General features: G+C 45.8%; 1 long non-coding RNA gene across 2 annotated transcripts in view; it reads right to left on the bottom strand.

Annotated features, from left to right (window-relative positions):
• Nucleotides 1-18689, bottom strand: part of LOC146830925 (uncharacterized) — a 236779-nt gene that overhangs the window by 185783 nt on the left and 32307 nt on the right. For both annotated transcript variants that reach the window (XR_014961211.1, XR_014961210.1), the window contains exon 2: nt 2818-2967. This is a non-coding gene — a long non-coding RNA (uncharacterized LOC146830925). The remainder of the gene's footprint in view (nt 1-2817; nt 2968-18689) is intronic.

Below are 18689 nucleotides of genomic sequence, written 5' to 3'. Positions count from 1 at the left end.
ACTGACCAGAAAAGAATAACAAGGGGCATGTTTATCAACCTTGCACTCCAGGAACAAGCAGAGAATGCAGAAAGCAGACAGTTCTCATGTGAAAGGCACAAACAGAGTCTTGCAATATAAAGTCATGTAGTAACATGCGCAAAAGCAGCATTATGGCAGCAGAGCTCATGCTAACTTAGCAATGTCGAGAATGACCCTAACGGCCATATAGCAGGACCAGGTACCCCTTAAACGCTAATGAGACCCTGGCTGGCCATCAGAAACTATAACTTACACACCGCTCGCAATGGCCAGCCTGAAAGACCTGCTAAAGAAACAGGGCAAATGTATCTCAAGGCTACAGGATCTCAAACAAATCAGCTACGTCCCCGGTGCTGAGGGCCTCGTCAAATCTTACAAAATCACAGTAAGTCAACCTTATTTGAAAGCAGGGCTGGGGAGGCCAGCCCTACAGAACATATTGAAAACTAGGCCCCTCACATTGCCAATTCAGGACTACAGGACCCATTGGAAACACAGTGTGCCTGGGAACAAGGGATGTCGCCTGTGTCACTACCATACAGAATCAGCAGAGCACATCATTTGCTATTGCTCAGTGTTGCAGGGTCAAAGGCGACTATATCTAAGATCTCTGTTCTTGCAAAATTGCGTGAGAACGTGCAAAGAGGCCCTAAGGCTTGTTTTTACCATCACAGAGCCGTTCCACGCAGAAGCAGCAAGGACCCTAAGAACTACCCAAGCAACGGAGACAAAAGACCATAACTCACAAGCTGAAGCTCACTAGGTGCCATGGGAACATCAAGTGGAGGTGCACCCTATACGAACTGGTTACGACGAGCTTAGCTACGCATGATGCACTTCCGATACCCAAGGTGTACATTGGCCTGCATGAAGGACGGATTACCTTAAGAGCCCGCACATGGTTGAGTATTTCCATCAAGGTCGCCACACTACCTTTGGTGAAGCCCTTTCTCACTAAAGAAGTCCAACACCTCACAGGGCGTGAGCTGGCACACACATGCATGGATAAAGGCCTTACCACTCTAGGGGCCCACACACGGTTCTGTTTCCATCTAGCAACCCTTCATAATTTCTTGGTGGGGCCTTCTGAACAACCATGCGCCAAACAGTCCGAATCTCTTGGTGGGGCCTCCTGCACAACAACGCGTCAAACAGACTGACACTCTTCTATGCATGGAATTGGCGATTTTACCATGAGTTTTTTTTGAGGGGGGGTTTCAAGCCAGGTAGAGCAATGATTTTTAAAGGTTGAACCAATCGTCGACACCTGCTCTGTATATCTTAATCTTATGCATGTTTGCACGTAATAACATTGCATGCTCATGCACCTCATAGTTTGGGCTTTGTGCAAGCGTCGTCTCACCTCACTCTCGCCATATAGACCAACTTTGACGTGTACCGGGGGAGGTTGTTAATTTCACCTGGCGATAAACGTAACGACAATTTTTACAATTATATATTACATAATTTTAAGGTATAGCTTATGATATTTTTAGCTTTTATATCTATTGTGCTTTTATGCTATCACTTTGTGTGAGATTTTAAGTAATCACACAAAGATTCATTCATTCATACATTAGTACATGATACTAAATATTTTGTTCAAGAGAGGTGTACTGTGTGTGTACAAAGTAAGGATATACATAAAGCACCTGCAGGTTTATTACATCCACAATCTACTCCTCCATGTCCATCATGGTTACAGTAGGTATGTTTTCTAAGACGGCTCATTTTACTCCATTATCAGGGTTTCCTAATTCAAGAGAACTTGCAGACTTTTTACAATCCTTTGTATGTTTACATGGTTTACCATCAATATATGTACCTGATCAAGACCCTCGATTTGTCTAAAAGTTGTTGAAAGCTTTGTGCAAAGTTTTACAGATAGACACTCATTTATTGACTGCTTATAGTCCTCAGATGGATGGTCAGATGCAGAGGGTGAATCAATGATTAGACAATGTATAGGATGTCAAGATGTACATAATGTTATAGATTGGGATACGTTCTTGTGGGCAGTAGAATTTGCTTATAATAACCTGCAGCATAGTTCAATCAAAATCACTCCCTTTCAATGCAATTATGGTTTTTGCACGCACTTCTTGTTATTGTCACCTGCTTCTGCTACTGAGGTCCAAGCGGTTCAGAATTATTTCGACCAGATAAAAGACATTCAACTAACAGTGCAAAGCAATTTAGATCAAGCTAAGCTTGCTCACAAACGTTATGCAGATAAACATAGTAGACCCAGTCCCGGTTATCAAGTTGGTGATTAAGTCGGCTATCCACACAACATATTCATTTGAAGGGACCTCAGAAGTTCCAACCACAGTTTATAGGCCCTTACCCAATTGTAAAGAAAGTCAGTGGCATTGCCATAAAATTAGAACAGCCTCCAGAAATACAAATGCATCCAGTGTTTAATGGGTCGTTGTTAAAACCAGTTGCCCAAGGAACTGTGCTTCCTCCTAAATCTCAAGCTGTAGATGTGGATGATGAATCAGAATTCGAAGTGGAAGCAATTCTGGACTCTAAACGAATACGTCATGGACTATACTATCTGATTCATTGGAAAGTATATGGTCAGGAGGATCGTACTTGCGAACCAGAAGGTCATATACATGCTTCTCGTCTTCTACACATTTTTCATTCTCTTTACCCTGATATACCCATGCCGGTTGGCAAATGCGGCGTACCAACGAAGCGGTCCCTTTAATGGTTGAAGCGCACAGCCTTTAAGACTGTGCCCTGCACCATGAACAACTGCTTATCATTCCGGAAGACTGCTTGCCTTACCTGCTGTTTGGCATCCTGCTGCTTCAGCGTCCTGCTGCTTCGGTGTTCCAGCATCCCTGCTCCTCGCGGTTCTAGCTTTGAGTCGACCATGGAATCAGGGCCGTCGTGCTCTGTTTCTCCTCATTAATCTCATTGGAAGACTGCTGGTACCTAAAAAGACAAGGACAGAAAAAAGAAAATTGAAAAGTTGGAATCTCTTCAATAGGGCAACGCGCTTCTGGTGCTTGAGTTGTATTATTAAGAGATACTCATCTAATAAAATTATTGGTGGGCTTGTTAGATGGAAATTGGTTTATATATCCTTACTGCGCAAAGATCTAGTAAAAGCAATAAACAGGCAGTATTTAATGTCAATGATGTTATACAAATGAGCATAAAAATGTGACATTTAGAAAATTATGCACTTTGAAAATATACTGGAAATTGTATGGTCTTTATTTTTAGAGGTGCCACAAAAGGGTTATTTGGTTTGAGTCTTGTTGCTATGTTAAGTGTGTTTTTTAGATATTACAGTAGGAGAAGAATTTCTGTTATTTAATATGAGCATCATGTAAATCAGTAACAGCAAAATGTAATCTCTCATCAGAGAACATACTGGTATGTGTTAGAGAGATTAGAACAATCTACTAAACACATAGATGAACGTGTATTATTGAATCACTAGGAGTTACATTACAGGTCTTTCCATTGTAGATGGAGCAAATGCAAGCTTGGAAACATCTGTACACCTGACAAAGGAGGAAGGGACATTAGGAATATTTAGAACAGGGCTTTCCTTAAAACGGTGGTTTCCACTTGTGAGTATTTAAATTCTAAAACATTTGTTGTTCAATTTATATAAGCTGCATAAATCAAGACAACTATGAAGTTCTGAAGTAATAGCCAATCGCACATCGGTTTTTGTCCCTTCATCCCGTTGGGTCAAGTCAGATCGTTAACACTTAACCTGCTTGACCTATAGGGAAGTTGGGAATTCTCTGCACATGCATTTCACTCCGGTGACTAAAATCTGCTCAGAGCCTGACAGACAGTGGCCCGACCGCCGAATTTAGATATTGCAGCAAAAGACAGGACACCACCGCGGTGGTGGTCTTCTCTGCTGGCTAGCGATACTCAGCCGCCATCAGGCCAGCGGGATTGTGCCGAGCCGATTTAGATGTTCTCGTTGTACTAGCGGTGTCCTGGCGGCAAAGTCATGATGTAGTGGGGCAATGGTGGTGTGGAGACAGGTAAGTACTACTTATTTAGATCTCAATATACATACATGTTGTATACATGTCAACATGGACATGTAAGTAATGTGAACTGACCATTGTTCATACATATAGCATTGCACACCAACAACATGCAAACCCACCACAAAAGCCTACCTTACATTCCGGCGACAACAGAGTGGTTGAGCGTCGTGTACCAGCAGCACAGCGATGACCTGCACAATGGCATTGAAGACGGAATCAGTGGTGGGATTGGAAAAAAGAGTTATCATCTTTTTTACTTTGTTTGCTTCAACCTGAACTTGGAGGTTTCCCACCACAGTTGCCTCAACGGAAAGGCACTTCATAATCAAGGTGGTGGGAATCTCAGCGGAACTCCCTCCAACAGCCTCTTCAGCCTCTGACGCCTTCGACATGGGAGACAGATCCTGGCGGAATCAGCAGGACCGAGGCGGTTTTCCCTCCAAAGCCCACCCAACATCTAATTCAGGCAGGCAGACCGCCAAGGAAACGGGTGGGAAGACCACCAAAAAAAGCAATGGCGGGACCAGTCCTGCCAAGATCTAAATCAGACCATTAATTTTGGAGTATACCTTTAATTAATAGACGTAAACTAAATTAATTTTTTTATAGAAGTGTAAAGTAAATATAAATTCCCACCTTAAAGAAAAAATAAATGTTTTATTATGCATTAACAATCATTAAAAGCCATGTATAGAATTCATTAATATTAATGTAGTTGTAATTTAGTAACAATTATTGTTCCAATTGTTTTCCTTCAAAATAGAATAATAAATATTATTATTAATAAGTATGTACTACATTTATATATTTTTCTTAGCAAAATTCATCTTACATTATTTCCTGTGGGGTTTTATTTTAATTCTCCACATCTATTATTTTCTAAGGGAGAGTGTTGCAGTACCAGTTTTCGACCATGTGTGGTGCTGGACTTACTGCTATTTTTTTTATAATCACTTATACTAGAATTTTGTGAATAGCTACAAAGAAGTAAACTTATTTTGTGAATCAGGCCCCTAGATCATAATACTCCTTCCACAGGAGAATCCTTTTTGGTTTTATTATTCAGCCTTCTATTCAAAGATGTATTTGATGAGAATGCATTATGGAATGGTTTCAATTGACTTTTCAGCCTGAATTATTATTATTATTATCATCATTAGTAGTAGTAGTCGTTCTAGTAGTACTAGTAAGATTCTAGTAGTAGTAATAGTAGTAGTAATATTAGTATTATCCTAAACGTGAGTAGTTGTGAAACTGCCCATCACTATCTATCCATTCATAAAATATTCAGAGGACCAAGTCTGTGCGGGACTCTGGTGCACAATCCAGGGGATAATCTCATGGAAATCGTTTGGATTTCTCACAAACAAGTTGAAAACAAAGTCCGCCTTGCAAACGTCATCCTGACACTGAAGTAAATAGTCGCAAACAACAGGTCAACCGAACGATAGTTTTACCATGAATGTTTTTGAAGCCTTTTACTTTAATGTACTTGTTACAATGTTCCCATAGGATTACGCCAGTGATGGCTGCAGATAATATTTATACATATTAACATTTTCTGCAAAAATATTGTGACGCAGTCCGATTTGCCCCGAGGCTCTGGACATGTTTTATCCAGAGTGAGTGGCCAATAGGACACTCCCTATGGGAGCAACTGGACACCTCAAAATTATATATTATACTACTAACAGCCAAGGCTCTGACAGAGAAAGTCAGAGCTGTGTTACCCTTTAAGAATACGATTTGGTAGACCAATAGGTGCCCCCCAATCAGGCCTCAACAAATGTGTTATACTGAGGTACATGAACCTGGAGTTTGCTGGTTGCCTAGTGATTGGGGGCCCTAACGTTTTGCTAAAAAAATGAAAAATATATGTAAAACTTCAGGGTCAAAGGAAAACAATGGCAGGATGTCGTAGCTGTGAGTGCGGTTTTTTGTTGTTGTTTTTTTGGGGAGTTTTATATAGTGCAAACTAGACCCGAAGGCATCAGAGCGCTTTACATGAGCACCAGTTGTGTTACAGATAGACATATTCATTTTTTTTTAAAAAATTAGGCAGTGAGAGATTAAGTGATTGGCAGAGACTCACAAGATGTTGGGCATCCCTGCCAAGACTCAAACCCGCTTCCTCAGCTTTGAGGTCAAATGCCCGAGTCGTTAGGCCACATCCTTTCCTAGTTAGTGATTTTTATCTGTAAAGACAGCCGCATTTGTAATGGAATGGCAAGTAAGTTCCAACAAGCTTGAGATGTATGATCTCTTCAATGTCTACTAGCTAAAAGCTGGCCTCACATTCTTTGCTTTCTTTAAATATTGGTGAGGAAAAACAGTAATTTGCAATAGAGCCAAAAAATGTTCGGTGAAGATCCATTGATGCAACATTGATATGTTCTAATTTTTTTTTTTTTTTAAATTAAACACTTTGATCACCAGCTTTCTGTATTACATAAAAAATATGTATATCAATTATAAAAATCTTTTTAATGACTAGGTAGTTGAAATGCAATAAAAGAGACAATTTAAAACTATGATTATCATAAAACCATTGACAAATTTTTGCAGTCTCATACAAAAATAGTTATATGCCTTTCAGAAGAGGGCACAATAAATTGACGATCATATTTTTTTAGAGCCTGGCGGGTATGCTAACAAGCTACTGTCATATCAGAGGCCCGAGCTACCCTACAGCAACCCACCTTTGATATTATAGATCCGCACAAATCAACAGAAAAATTTCACCAAAAGTGTTTCATTCCACATTGCAAGAGCAATTTTGGCCCAAATGCTTGATGCAAGCATATCCACTATGTCGGCCAGTGGCCACATTTTAGTTTTACCAGCCCAGACCATCAAAGTAGGGATTAGTGTCTGAAAGGCAAAACAATCAATATCCATTATGTGTTGGGAGTTTTTGACAAGAGTTTATAGGACATTGTTTTTGTTTCTTCCTGGTGCCAACACACCGTTTATAGCAGTCCCAACATGCAAACTTGCTTCCCTTCCCTAAATAAGGTCGCACTTCTCATACCATTTAGTCTGTGTTCATTTGGCATCTAGCATGCATTATACTGGCAACTAAGGGCTTGAGCAAGACCACTGACTAATTGTCAGTGAAACTGCTCTCTCACCCTCGCAGCTCCATCATTGAGTGAGGCCCTCCCCGAGCTCCGGCACTCTTGAGTGTTGCTGGTGTTTGAGGCCCTCCTCCACCCGCAGAATCACCTGCACCTCATCCCTGGTGGTCCAGTGGACCCCTGTTCTCCTTTGCCTCGCTCCGTTCTCCTCTTAGTTTTTTTCACTCGTTTTTTGCTTCTCCCTCTGTCTTTTCTGTTCTGCACTTTTGCTGCCTTTTCTCATGTTTCCACATATTTCTTTAGCCTCCCTGGTGGTTCAGTGGACATGTGTTCTCCTTTGTCTCGCTCCGCTGTCCGCTCCACTTTTCACTCATATTTTAAACTTTTTTAGATCAGTTCTGCACTTTTCTGCTTTCAGTGCTTTTCCTGCCTTATTTCACTCTTTTTCTCCTTTTCCCCCTCTTATTCCTTCTTTTCCACCCATTTTTCCCTGCCACTGCTGCCCCCGCGGCCCCTCCCCCCAGCACGACCAGCACAACCAATCCTGTCCCTTCCCCGCTCCCGCCTCCCAGCTGTCCAGCCCTCCCCGACCCCTACTTAATGGCGGCTTCTGCGCGGGTGCGCCGCTGGCATGCTGAAGGCAAGCCCGTCTGCAACCATCCGCGACCAGCGGCAGGAACCCTGGATCTCTGCACCGCCAACGCTATGACCCTGCATCACTCCGCACACTCAACCCGGGGCCGCAACAACAATTGCAAGCTAGCGTCACTGGCCGACACCCACAGACCTTTCAGCTGTCACTGCTGCCGGCACACCTGCAGCACCACCAAGACCATGGACCCAGCGCAACCCACCCAGAATAACACAACCAAACCGAAGACCCTGCAATGCATCCTCCTCAACGTCCGATCCATCCACAAACAAACCACCAAAATTTGGGACCTCCTCGACAGAACCACCCCGGATGTAGCATTCCTGACCGAAACACTTCCTCGGGACCGGACATCGCTATCCCCCAAGGATACAAGATCTCCAGGTAGGACCACCACACCCGCCCAGGAGGAGGAATCGTCATCGTCCACAAATCCACCCTCTGCCTGAGCACACTCCCCGACGAGCCCACAGACGTGATGGAACACCTTCACTTCAAGATACTGGCCAGTCCCACCACCACCCTTCGAGGAACCCTCATCTACCAACCCCCTGGACCCCGGGGACCTTTTGCCGAATACATCACGGACATCATCCCCCCGCAGGCTATCGCATCCACCAACTACACACTGCTGGGAGACCTCAACTTCCACCTTGACAACCAAATGGACCCCAGCACCACATCCCTCCTGGACAACCTCCACAACATTGGACTCCGCCAGATCGTGACTGAACCCACGCACTCAGCAGGACACACCCTCAACCCCCTCTTCACAACAGGAAACTCCATCACCTTCAGCCACCCACGAACTCCCATGGAATCAGCAACTCCACCCCTACCATCATGGAAAACGACAACCCCAATGCTGCAGCCCGAACCCTGCACAGATGGATCACCGACAGCACCAACACCTTACCCCCCTCAAGAAAAACAACAACACCCATGCCAAGAAACCTATATGGTTTACCACCGAACTTCGAGAGTCCAGACGCACTTGCCGCTGCCTCAAAAAGGACTGGAGGAACACCAAATCTACAGAAGCCCACAACAACTTCAGAGTCGCCACCAAAGTCCAAAACCACTTCATCAGAAAAACAAGGAAAACAAGCGATCGAAGACAGAATCTCCACCCATGCGCACAACAGCAAAGAACTCTTCATCATCATCAAGGAGTTTGTCCAACCTACCAGCGAGTCCACCGACATCCCCCCTCACAAGACCTCTGTGACAAACTCAGCACCTTTTTCCACCACAAAATCAAGAGAATCTACGACAACTTCAATGCTGACAACCAGCACACTGAACCCTCACCAACCACCCCTGACACCATGAAGCCAATGATGGACAACAGGACAGCCCTCCCCACCGAAGACACACTGAAGGCGATTAACTCAATCCACCCTGGGGCCCCCCATGGACCCCTGCCCCCACCACATTTTCAACAGAGACCCGCCGACACCATCGCACCCATGCTCTGCCACACCATTATCCGCTCCCTGGCAACCGTATCATTCCCCAGCAACTGGAAACACGCCAAGATCAACCCCCTCCTCAAGGAACCCTCGGCAGACCCCACCGACCTCAAAAACTACAGACCCATCTCCCTGCTCCCCTTCCCAGCGAAAGTCATATAGAAAGCCAGCAACAGCCACCTTGCCACATTCATCGAAGAGCACAACATTCGACTCCTTCCAAGTTGTCTTCAGAAAAAACACAGCACAGAAAGCGCCCTCCTCGCCACAACAGATGACATCCGCACCCTACTGGACAAAGGAGAAACATCAGCCCTCATCCTCCTCGACCTCTCAGCGGCGTTCGACACAGTCTCTCACCGTACCCTAATACGCAGACTCCACGATGCAGGAATTCAAGACAAGGCCCTCGTCTGGATCCGCTCCTTCATATGTTATGTTATGTTATGTTATAAAAATTTATTATGCGCACAGCGACTCCAGCGAAGGAGCATCCCGGCGCAGAGACACGGAGCAGTCATAACACAACATGGAGATAATGCTACAGAAAAGTACTAAAACAGGGAAGCTAAAATAGGAAGGTTTTTATGGCTCTACGAAACGACAGCAAGTCCTCTATCAGCCGAATTTCAACTGGGAGGGTGTTCCAGATTGACGCGGCCCTCACCCTGAAGGACCGGCCCCCCATCCTGCTGAGCCTAAATCTGGGGACAACAGCAAGGGCCTGACCCAGAGATCGAAGATTGCGGGTAGGGACATAGAAAGAAATGGAGTTGGCCAGGATCTCAGGGCCTATGCCTCTAAGGATTTTGAAGGTCAGACACAAGACCTTGAAGAGAATACGCTTCCTCACCGGGAGCCAGTGCAGGGAGCGGATGACATGAGACACCGGGCAGAACTTAGGAAGTCCAACAATGGCTCTCGCCGCGGCGTTCTGCACCCGCTGCAGACGGGTTAACTCAGCCTGGTTAGCCCCCGCCAGCAAAGAGCTGGCGTAGTCCAGACGGGAGATGATGGTTGCCTGGACCACAAGCTGTCTGGTAGGGGCGTCGAAGAACTTAAGCACCGGCCTTAACCCTCTTAGGAGACCGAAGCAACAGGCTGCGATTTTTTGGGTGTGCCCTATAAATGTAAGACCAGCGTCTAACCAGACCCCAAGGTTCTTCACCTCCGACACTAAGGTCGGAGTGGGGCCCAACTCCGAAGGCCACCACTGATCGCCCCAGAGCTCCACTCCCTTCCCAACAACCATAACCTCTGTTTTTGTGGCATTAAGCTGGAGACAGTTACCTGTTAACCAGCTGGCCACCGCCTTCAGTCCGGACTGAAACCTGGGGGCATCCTGTTCCGCATCCCCGCTGAGAGTAACCGCCAGCTGTGTGTCGTCGGCATATGAGACCATGGTTAGGCCCCACTGCCTTGCGACATCAGCCAGCGGTCTCACGTAGAGATTGAACAGCGTGGGACTCAGCGAGGATCCCTGCGGAACCCCCATGGCCAGAGGCTGGAACCTGGACTTGAAGGGAGGGATGGCAACACAGAAGGAGCGGTTGTCTAGGAAGGAGCGGAACCATTGCAGCGCCTGGCCGGCAGAACACAGTGGGTCAGACTCTCCCCTTTCCTCTCGGACCCTACACCAACCACCTGCGGAGTCCCCAAGGGTCATTCCTCAGCCCTACGCTCTTCAACGTCTACATGGCTCCGCTTGCCCCCATCATCAGAACCTACGGGCTCAACATTGTGTCATACGCAGATGACACCCAACTCATCCTCTCCCTATCCAACGAACCCAACACCGCCAGACACAACTTTCGAGAAGGCAAGGAAGTCGTTGCCAAATGAATGAAAAACAGCTGCCTCCAACTAAACACCAACAAAACAGAAGTACTCATCATGGGCCCACACCCCGGTGCCTTGAATGACACCTGGTGGCCCCCCGCTTTCAGAAGTCTGCCGATCTCCAAGGACCACACACGCAACCTGGGAATCATCCTGGACTCCAAACTCAAAATGGTCCACCAGATAATGCCATCTCATCCTCCTGCTTCCACACCCTCTGCCTCCTATGCAAGACCTTCAAATGGATCCCCCTCAAACACACTCAGACATGTCACTCACGCCCTGGTTACCAGCAGACTCGACTACGGCAACGCACTCTATGCCAGAATAAACAAAAACCTCACACGCAGGCTACAGAACATCCAGAATGCCACCGCAAGACTGGTCCTCAACCAGCCAAGACTCTGCCGCATCTTCCAGCACCTGTGCACACTCCACTGGCTGCCCATCGAAGCTAAAGTCACCTTCAAGATACTCACCCACGCTCACAAGGCCCTCCATGACACCGGACCAGCATACCTGAACAGCTGAATCAAATTCCATGCCCTCCAACGGACCCTACGATCAGCCCAGCTCTCCTACGCCGTGGTCCCCCGCACCAGTAAGACCAGATTAGGTGGCCGCTCCTTCTCCTTCCTCACAGCTAGAGCCCTCCTGCTCCACCTCAGACAGACAACATCTCTCCCCATCTTCACAAGAAACCTCAAAACCTGGTTCTTCGACAGACCCCCTCCTCGTTGGACTGGAACCTGCGAAAACCCCCTCCCCCAGCGCCTTGAGACCCTTACGGGTGAGTAGTAGCTCTTAACAAACGCGTAATTGATTGATTGAGTACTAATACAGCAGAATGTGTCCGCCATCTTGTTTTTGGCTGTCCGATGTCCGCCTCCTCGGCAGTCTGACCCTCTGATTATGATCTATGCAGTGAGACTGCCACAAGACTTCTGCCACTGCAGACATTTCTACTACTGCAGTGGGAGAGGCACAGGCAGACCATGGAGGAGGTCCAGCCAAGCTTCCCACCGGCCCAATCAGGACCTGCCTTTCTTCCAACATTTTCCTGGTGGGGACACCGCCATGAAAGAGTTGACATAAAGGCAGGTAATGAGGCGAATAACTGCCATTCTTAAATGTGACTGATGCTCATGTTTTGCCCTCTGATGCCTTCGAGTCAGGTGCGCACACTGTTTCTCTTGCACAACTTAATACGAGGGAGCAGTGCCCCAACTGGCTGGAGGCACTGTAGCAAAGCTCATTACCAGAGGTGAAGCATGCTCCCCACCATGACTGCGCTGCCCACATGCTGCCAGTCCCACAGGAATCTTGTGATATGGTGGGTCGGATGCCCCTGGCTTGACAGCGTTTTCTGGACCACCGCCACGGCGGGCTGGCCGTAAAACCACCTAAGTCATAATAAGCCCCCAAGTCTGTTGAGAAACAAAAGTGGCTCCCCATTTCTAAATGAGACATCATGAAGAGGATAGATTTTTGGTTGATATTTTACTAAATGAGGATCTGTGTTCTTTTTGATTATAGGATAGAGGTCATGGAATCACAAATCCTCTTTAGGCCAACTAATTTACTTCCATTTTATTTCACAGCTGGTCTCTGTTTCCAAATTATTTCTGAAATCTTTACCTTGTTGGACGATGTACTCCTGAAAGACTACAAGGAAATTGTCGTCTCATATATCTTATCGGCTACAACCATATACCTTTTGCTTAGATGTTCATAGTTTATCCATAATGATATAAAATATAAAAAGGACACTATTGATCACATTTCACTATTGCACTTACTATCATTTTCATTTCTCTGTTTCCTTTTTACTGAAGCCAAGAGTAGCCTGTAGTTTCTTTCCCTTATAAACATGCTTCTTTCTTTCTTTCTTAGGCAATAGATTTTCTACTTACGATTGTGGGGCAAAGTAGAATATTTTTTTCCATGAAATTGTGTTGTGTTGAGAATCTCTACTATGTTCGGAGGAGCTTTGCAGACAGCTGACTAGTCAGACAAATGTCAGCTTCAATCTGAAAATACCAGCAATTTCTGCTCTATTAGATTTTATTGATAGGGTACTGCTGTAAGACTCATGGAGCCCAAATATTTCCTGGTGCTGCCCGTTTGGCTTTTTCCAGCATCTGACCTGCATGTGGAGACCACGAATTTTACCAATTATGGTAAGGTCCAAGTATGAAAATGTTTTTTTCTCAGATACAATAATAGAATTGGGTTCCTGCAGGTGAATGCCCCAGAATTTTTATTTTATTTGGTTCACTAATACTTTATTTATCGTTAAACGGGTCTCTGTCGTCAGTAGCAATCTATACCCTGCTGAGGGAGTTCTTGCCAGAATCTTCTGTCACAATAGTATTTAGAATTTTTGTGGTCCGGTTTTCTGTGCACCCTCATTCACATCCAGCAGTGTCTGATACAAATCATTTGTATTAAGGCTGAGCAGTGCAGAAGAATGGAGTTAGCAACAGACAGCTGGCTCCACATCTGTATTGGGAAGTATGCTTACTGTAAGTTGTCCTTTGAGGCCAAATCTTGGGTACATAAAAGATGTTGACCTGTAAATGCTTTCATCAGTTGCTGATCCATGTCCATTCCTCTGAAGCTTAGTGAAAGAATATCCCTATTTCAAGACAGAAGTTTTAGCCGTAATCCAAAAATGCCAAATAGATTCACTTTCCAAATGGCTCTAAATGAGCAATGAATTATAAATATTGAGCTGCATGGAGAAACCAATTTCTACACATAGAATCGCATTTAGAAACCATTTGCCTGAGAGGTTTAATGTGGGTAGCCTTTGCAGTGAAAATATTTCTCCTACATAGGCGCCGATTACGCTGTCGGTCAGAAAGCATTCCGACCGAATCGGTCACGGAACGGTTTCTGACCGGATTGGATTCGGGGAGTCCGAGCAACTGATTACAATGCTTCCGAACAACGTTGACTTCAATAGGAGCCTGTGTTCCAACCAATTACACAGGCTCCCATTGAAGAAAGGGGTGGGAGGGGAAAATCATGCACCTTGTGGCAGGTAACCCCATGGGCCCCATTCGGAAGGCTGCGGGTGAAGGGGGGCCTGCTGTGGACCCACAAAGTCGGATTCCGACAGCTGGACCATGTTGAAACAACTGATTTGGAAAGGCTGTCCGAATCCAACATCGTAATTAACCCTGGGCGTAGTGGGTGTAGTGGGGCTACATGGAGCATCACGTAGTGTGGCCAAATCTATGCACACTCGTGCGCTCCGCATAGCCCCACTATGCGCCGCCTGCCTCCCTCCCGCCCGCCCTCTTTTTAAAATAATGTAAACTATGATAAAAAAATTAAATATAATGCCTTACCTGCAGCGTGGCGTCCCGGGGCTCCCTCTTCCTCGTTGACAACTTCTTTTCACAAATGCGCATGCGCACTTCTCTCGAGAAATGCGCATGCACGGGCATTCGCGCATGCGCATTTGTGAAAATAAGTTAATCGGCAACGAGGAAGAGGGAGCCCCGGGATGCCGCGCTGCAGGTAAGGCATTTTATTTAATTTTATCATAGTTTACATTATTTTAAAAGGAGGGTGGGCGGGCGGCAGGCAGCTCTGCTTCGCCCTGGCGTGTGTGTAGCGCTGCCTGCTACGCCTACTTCGTAAACCGCGAAGCAGGCAGCGATACGTACACTCCGCGGGCGAAGCGGAGTACTACGCCCGGGGTTAATAGTAATACATCGGTCGGAAATGCGGTCCGTAGACCTGTACAAGTCGGCTCTGAATGACTCGGTTGGTCAGAAGGCTTTCCGAATCGGTCAGAAAGACGGGTTCAGAACCGGATTCGGATGACCCAAATGCCATTCGGAGCCTTTTCAACTGACATCGTAATCGGCCCCATAGACTTATGGCCATCCTATGGTTACCTAGATTGGAGAAGAGATGTTCTTCTCTCATTTTCACCATAGTTCTTAAAGATAACTGATTTTTAAAGGTGACATTCAGAGACTTTAGAGAGCCTGCATCACAGTGCTTAGGTATTTTTGTTTTGCTTTTAAGAAGTGCTAAATCATCAAGAATTTCTAGCATTCATCCATTATATCTGGTGATAGCAACATTGACATAATCAATGAGGACATTACTTTTAAAAGCGGTTTGCATTGTGTTCTAAATGGTGGCCCAAAATCCAAGATTCATTTTGTAAAAGGCGGAGGAGAGAACAAGTAGAATAAGCATTGCTAAGTGACTCTCACCCACTGTCTTTAACAAACTGCCTCTTAAATTGAGTATACAATTTTAAGTTCTGTGGATCATCTCAATCCTGATTAATCTGTATTCAGAAAGCTAAATTTGTCCCTGCAATTGGAACATATCCCTATAGAGGAATTTGCCAACCATGTTCTGGTCCTTGTTAAAGTCCATTTCAGACACATCTCAGTAAGTTAGAGGGTACTCAAGTTGGGGGCACCATGGAGATAAGCCAATCTCCATGAGCATGCAGGCTAGACCCCTCTCTAGTTGAGATAGAGGAAAAATCGGAGACAGCTGCTTTGAATTTTTTAATATGATCCACCTTATGTTACTTAAAGTTTAAAATATGAACATCCTGGCTGGCCAGATAATTACCACTTGAGAGGTAGGAGTAAAGAGAACCAGCAGGGATGGAAAAGGAAAAATTACATGACAGGAAAGTAAGATGGTAGGAGAGAGAGGGCAAGATAGAATAAAAAGCTTGGGTCATGTCAGAGGAAAAATTAATTGAATGCATTACGGGATATGGAGAAGTGTTCCACCTAAATATCAAATAACCATAATATTGTAATCAAAATATTGTGACAAAAAAATAATTGGAACAAGAATAGAACACATAAGTTTGTTTAAAATATAATTTCTCTAAAGATATATTTTAATATGTTGTTTCAGTAATTAAGTTCTTGTGAACATTATTTTTTCATATATAATACAATATTAATGTATTTTCTGGATTGTTCCATTTATTTGGGGGGTTGGTTGTCTTTTTTCAAATTATATATTTATTTTAATTTATTAATTTTCTATTATGTTTTCTATTTGGTACATGTTTAATGCATTTTTGAATTGTTTATTACATTTTCATTTTGGGTTGTGGGGTTTAACTTACATTTTCCCAATATTGGTTAGATAGGATATAGAATAGTAAATTTGAGCTGCCCCACCTAGTCCTCCCTGTGTATGCACTTTCCTCTGTGTTTGTTGGAAGAAAGTTAGAAAAGTTAGAATAATATATTTTCACCCCTCCCCCATTATTCGTTTGCTCCAATGTTGGTAAGATTGGAACTATAATAATAAATCCCCACCTTATTAATGTACTTTCCTCTAACAATTGTTGGACTACTCACAATAGTAAATCTCACTCTGCCAATCAAATTTAGCTGAAAGATAGCTCTTGGTCCCGAAGGAACCCTTTATCTAATTTGGTGTAATATGCTCCATAGTTTGGGAGATATTAGAGAAAAAACAAATTTGTATATCTAGGGGCACAAAGGTTCCACAAATCCTCACGATCTAATGATGAGATCTGATTGGCTGCCAACACTTCAAGCAGGAAATGTTAGCAGCCATTTTGGGACTCAGTGGGGATCCAAGACTCTGGTGAAAATTGAATCAAAAAGCTATATTTTCAAAATATGCAGGGGCCGTGAGGCACACTGTGCCCAGGGGGATACCATCTCCCCAGAGTTACATTAAAAAAAATATGGGGGCCTCGTAGTCCCCCCTGGGACCAGCAACTCTAATAGGCTACTTTAAAATGTAGTGGGGGGGCCATACAGACTCCCACCATGCCCTGCAGACCACCACCTCCCTGGGGATACATTAAAACAATAATATGGGTGTGAGGCGGCGCATAGGCGCGACGGCACAATACCTGTATGTCGAGGGTACCAGCCTGGAGATCGTCCGCAATCCCGACCGAAACAGTGGGAACCTCCTCCGACCCCGATAACCCCGCCCCGTGTCATGTGTCCCCCCAGGAGCCAGTCCCGAGGCGGAGTACAGCGGAAGTCGTCACGACCAACCCCGTACAGGAAGCCCTAGATCGGAGAAAACACCGAGGAGATCCGAGGAACGGGGCGACACTGCAGGAGAAGAGACGAAGGGAAAGGAGCAGGCGAGCCGGAACGAGAGAGAAGTGGAGGAAAACAACGACCGAGAGGAGGACGCGGACAGACCTGAAGCCGAGGACGAGTGGAGTGAGGATTGGTGGAGCCACCGGAGGACGCTGGAGAGCGGCCGCATCCCTGGAGGTTTGCGGCGGAGCCGGTGAGTCCAGCAATACAGGGAACAGGGGGGGAAAGGGCAGCGGTGGTTATATAGTACCGGGTGTGGGGTAGGGAGGGTGGCGTTGTATAGCACGAGGGGCACAGATCGTAACAAACCCGGAATCACACTCTCCGTCCTCTTGCACCACTTACCTTTGGTTTTCTTTTGTTAGGGTACTCATAGCCACCTATACCCAGGCCCTTGGCGACCTATAGGTCTTACGTCCCTCATCCCTAGAAGCCCTTTGGGCTTCTTACTCCCAGCTTGGCACGTATCCTTTTGTTTTGTGCACCAACCGGGTGAGGTGACTGGTGTAGCTAAATAGTAGAGAAAATAGCTGACAGCTCCTTTTCTTGTCTCTTCCCTCTGCGTGAGCCTCCGCAAGCCTACCCTGTGGACAGGAACCGCTAACACGGAGAAGAGTACCATCGCGAAGAAACACCCCAAAGAAGCAGAAGAAAGAGAGAAGTCACGAGAGGAAGAAAGGAGTCCACTGTATATAATTCACCCCGTGAACCTGTTGACTTGAATAAAAACCCTAAAGATTGCACATTACATCCAGCCTCCGCGTCTGTGTATCCGGCCCGCCCTTCTCCCACGCTCACAGGTGGTGTCAAAAGTGGGATCCGCCGGAGACATGGAGGCTGTGATCAGACAAATGGCGGACAGCCAGCAGAGCCTGGGAAAAGCCATGGAGAGGTTCCTCACGGTGGTGGAAGAGGATCGGGACTGACTACAACAGACGATAGCCGGTCAGGGGCAGACACAGGAAACGGCTCTAGGAAATCTCACCGATGCCATCAGTCAACAGAGAGGGACCACCACACTCCCCTCCCTTGTCCTCCAGAAATATGTGAGTGGAGAAGACCCAGACTATTTTTTTAAAAACTTTGAACGAATGGCGTTGGCAGCCGCATGGCCCGCCGATAAGTGGGGACAGTACCTCGGACCTCTCCTCTCAGGAGACCTGCAAGCCGCCTATCAGGCCGCCAATATACAAGGCCTCACCCCGTATGAAGACATAAAATGGTGTATTCTCGAACGCTTAGGGGTAGACGAAGAAACCTACCGCATGAGTTTGCGACAGACAAAAGAAGGCTCCCAAGAAACACCAAGGGCCCTGTACTTCCGAGTACGAGACTTAACCGACCGTTGGCTCAAACCGTCCACCTCCACTAAGGAGGAGATTATGTCTAAAATATACCTCGAACAGTTTCTCGCCTCATTACATCCCCCCCCATACAGAGGTGGGTACGTCAACATGCCCACCTCACATTAGAGACCGCGGTTGAGATTGCCAGCACCTTTA

Source organism: Triturus cristatus, chromosome 5_1 (genome assembly GCF_964204655.1).
Source record: "Triturus cristatus chromosome 5_1, aTriCri1.1, whole genome shotgun sequence".
Lineage (NCBI taxonomy): Eukaryota > Metazoa > Chordata > Amphibia > Caudata > Salamandridae > Triturus > Triturus cristatus.
The sequence above is the reverse complement of the archived record's forward strand: the minus strand, read 5'-3'. Positions and strand labels throughout refer to the sequence as shown.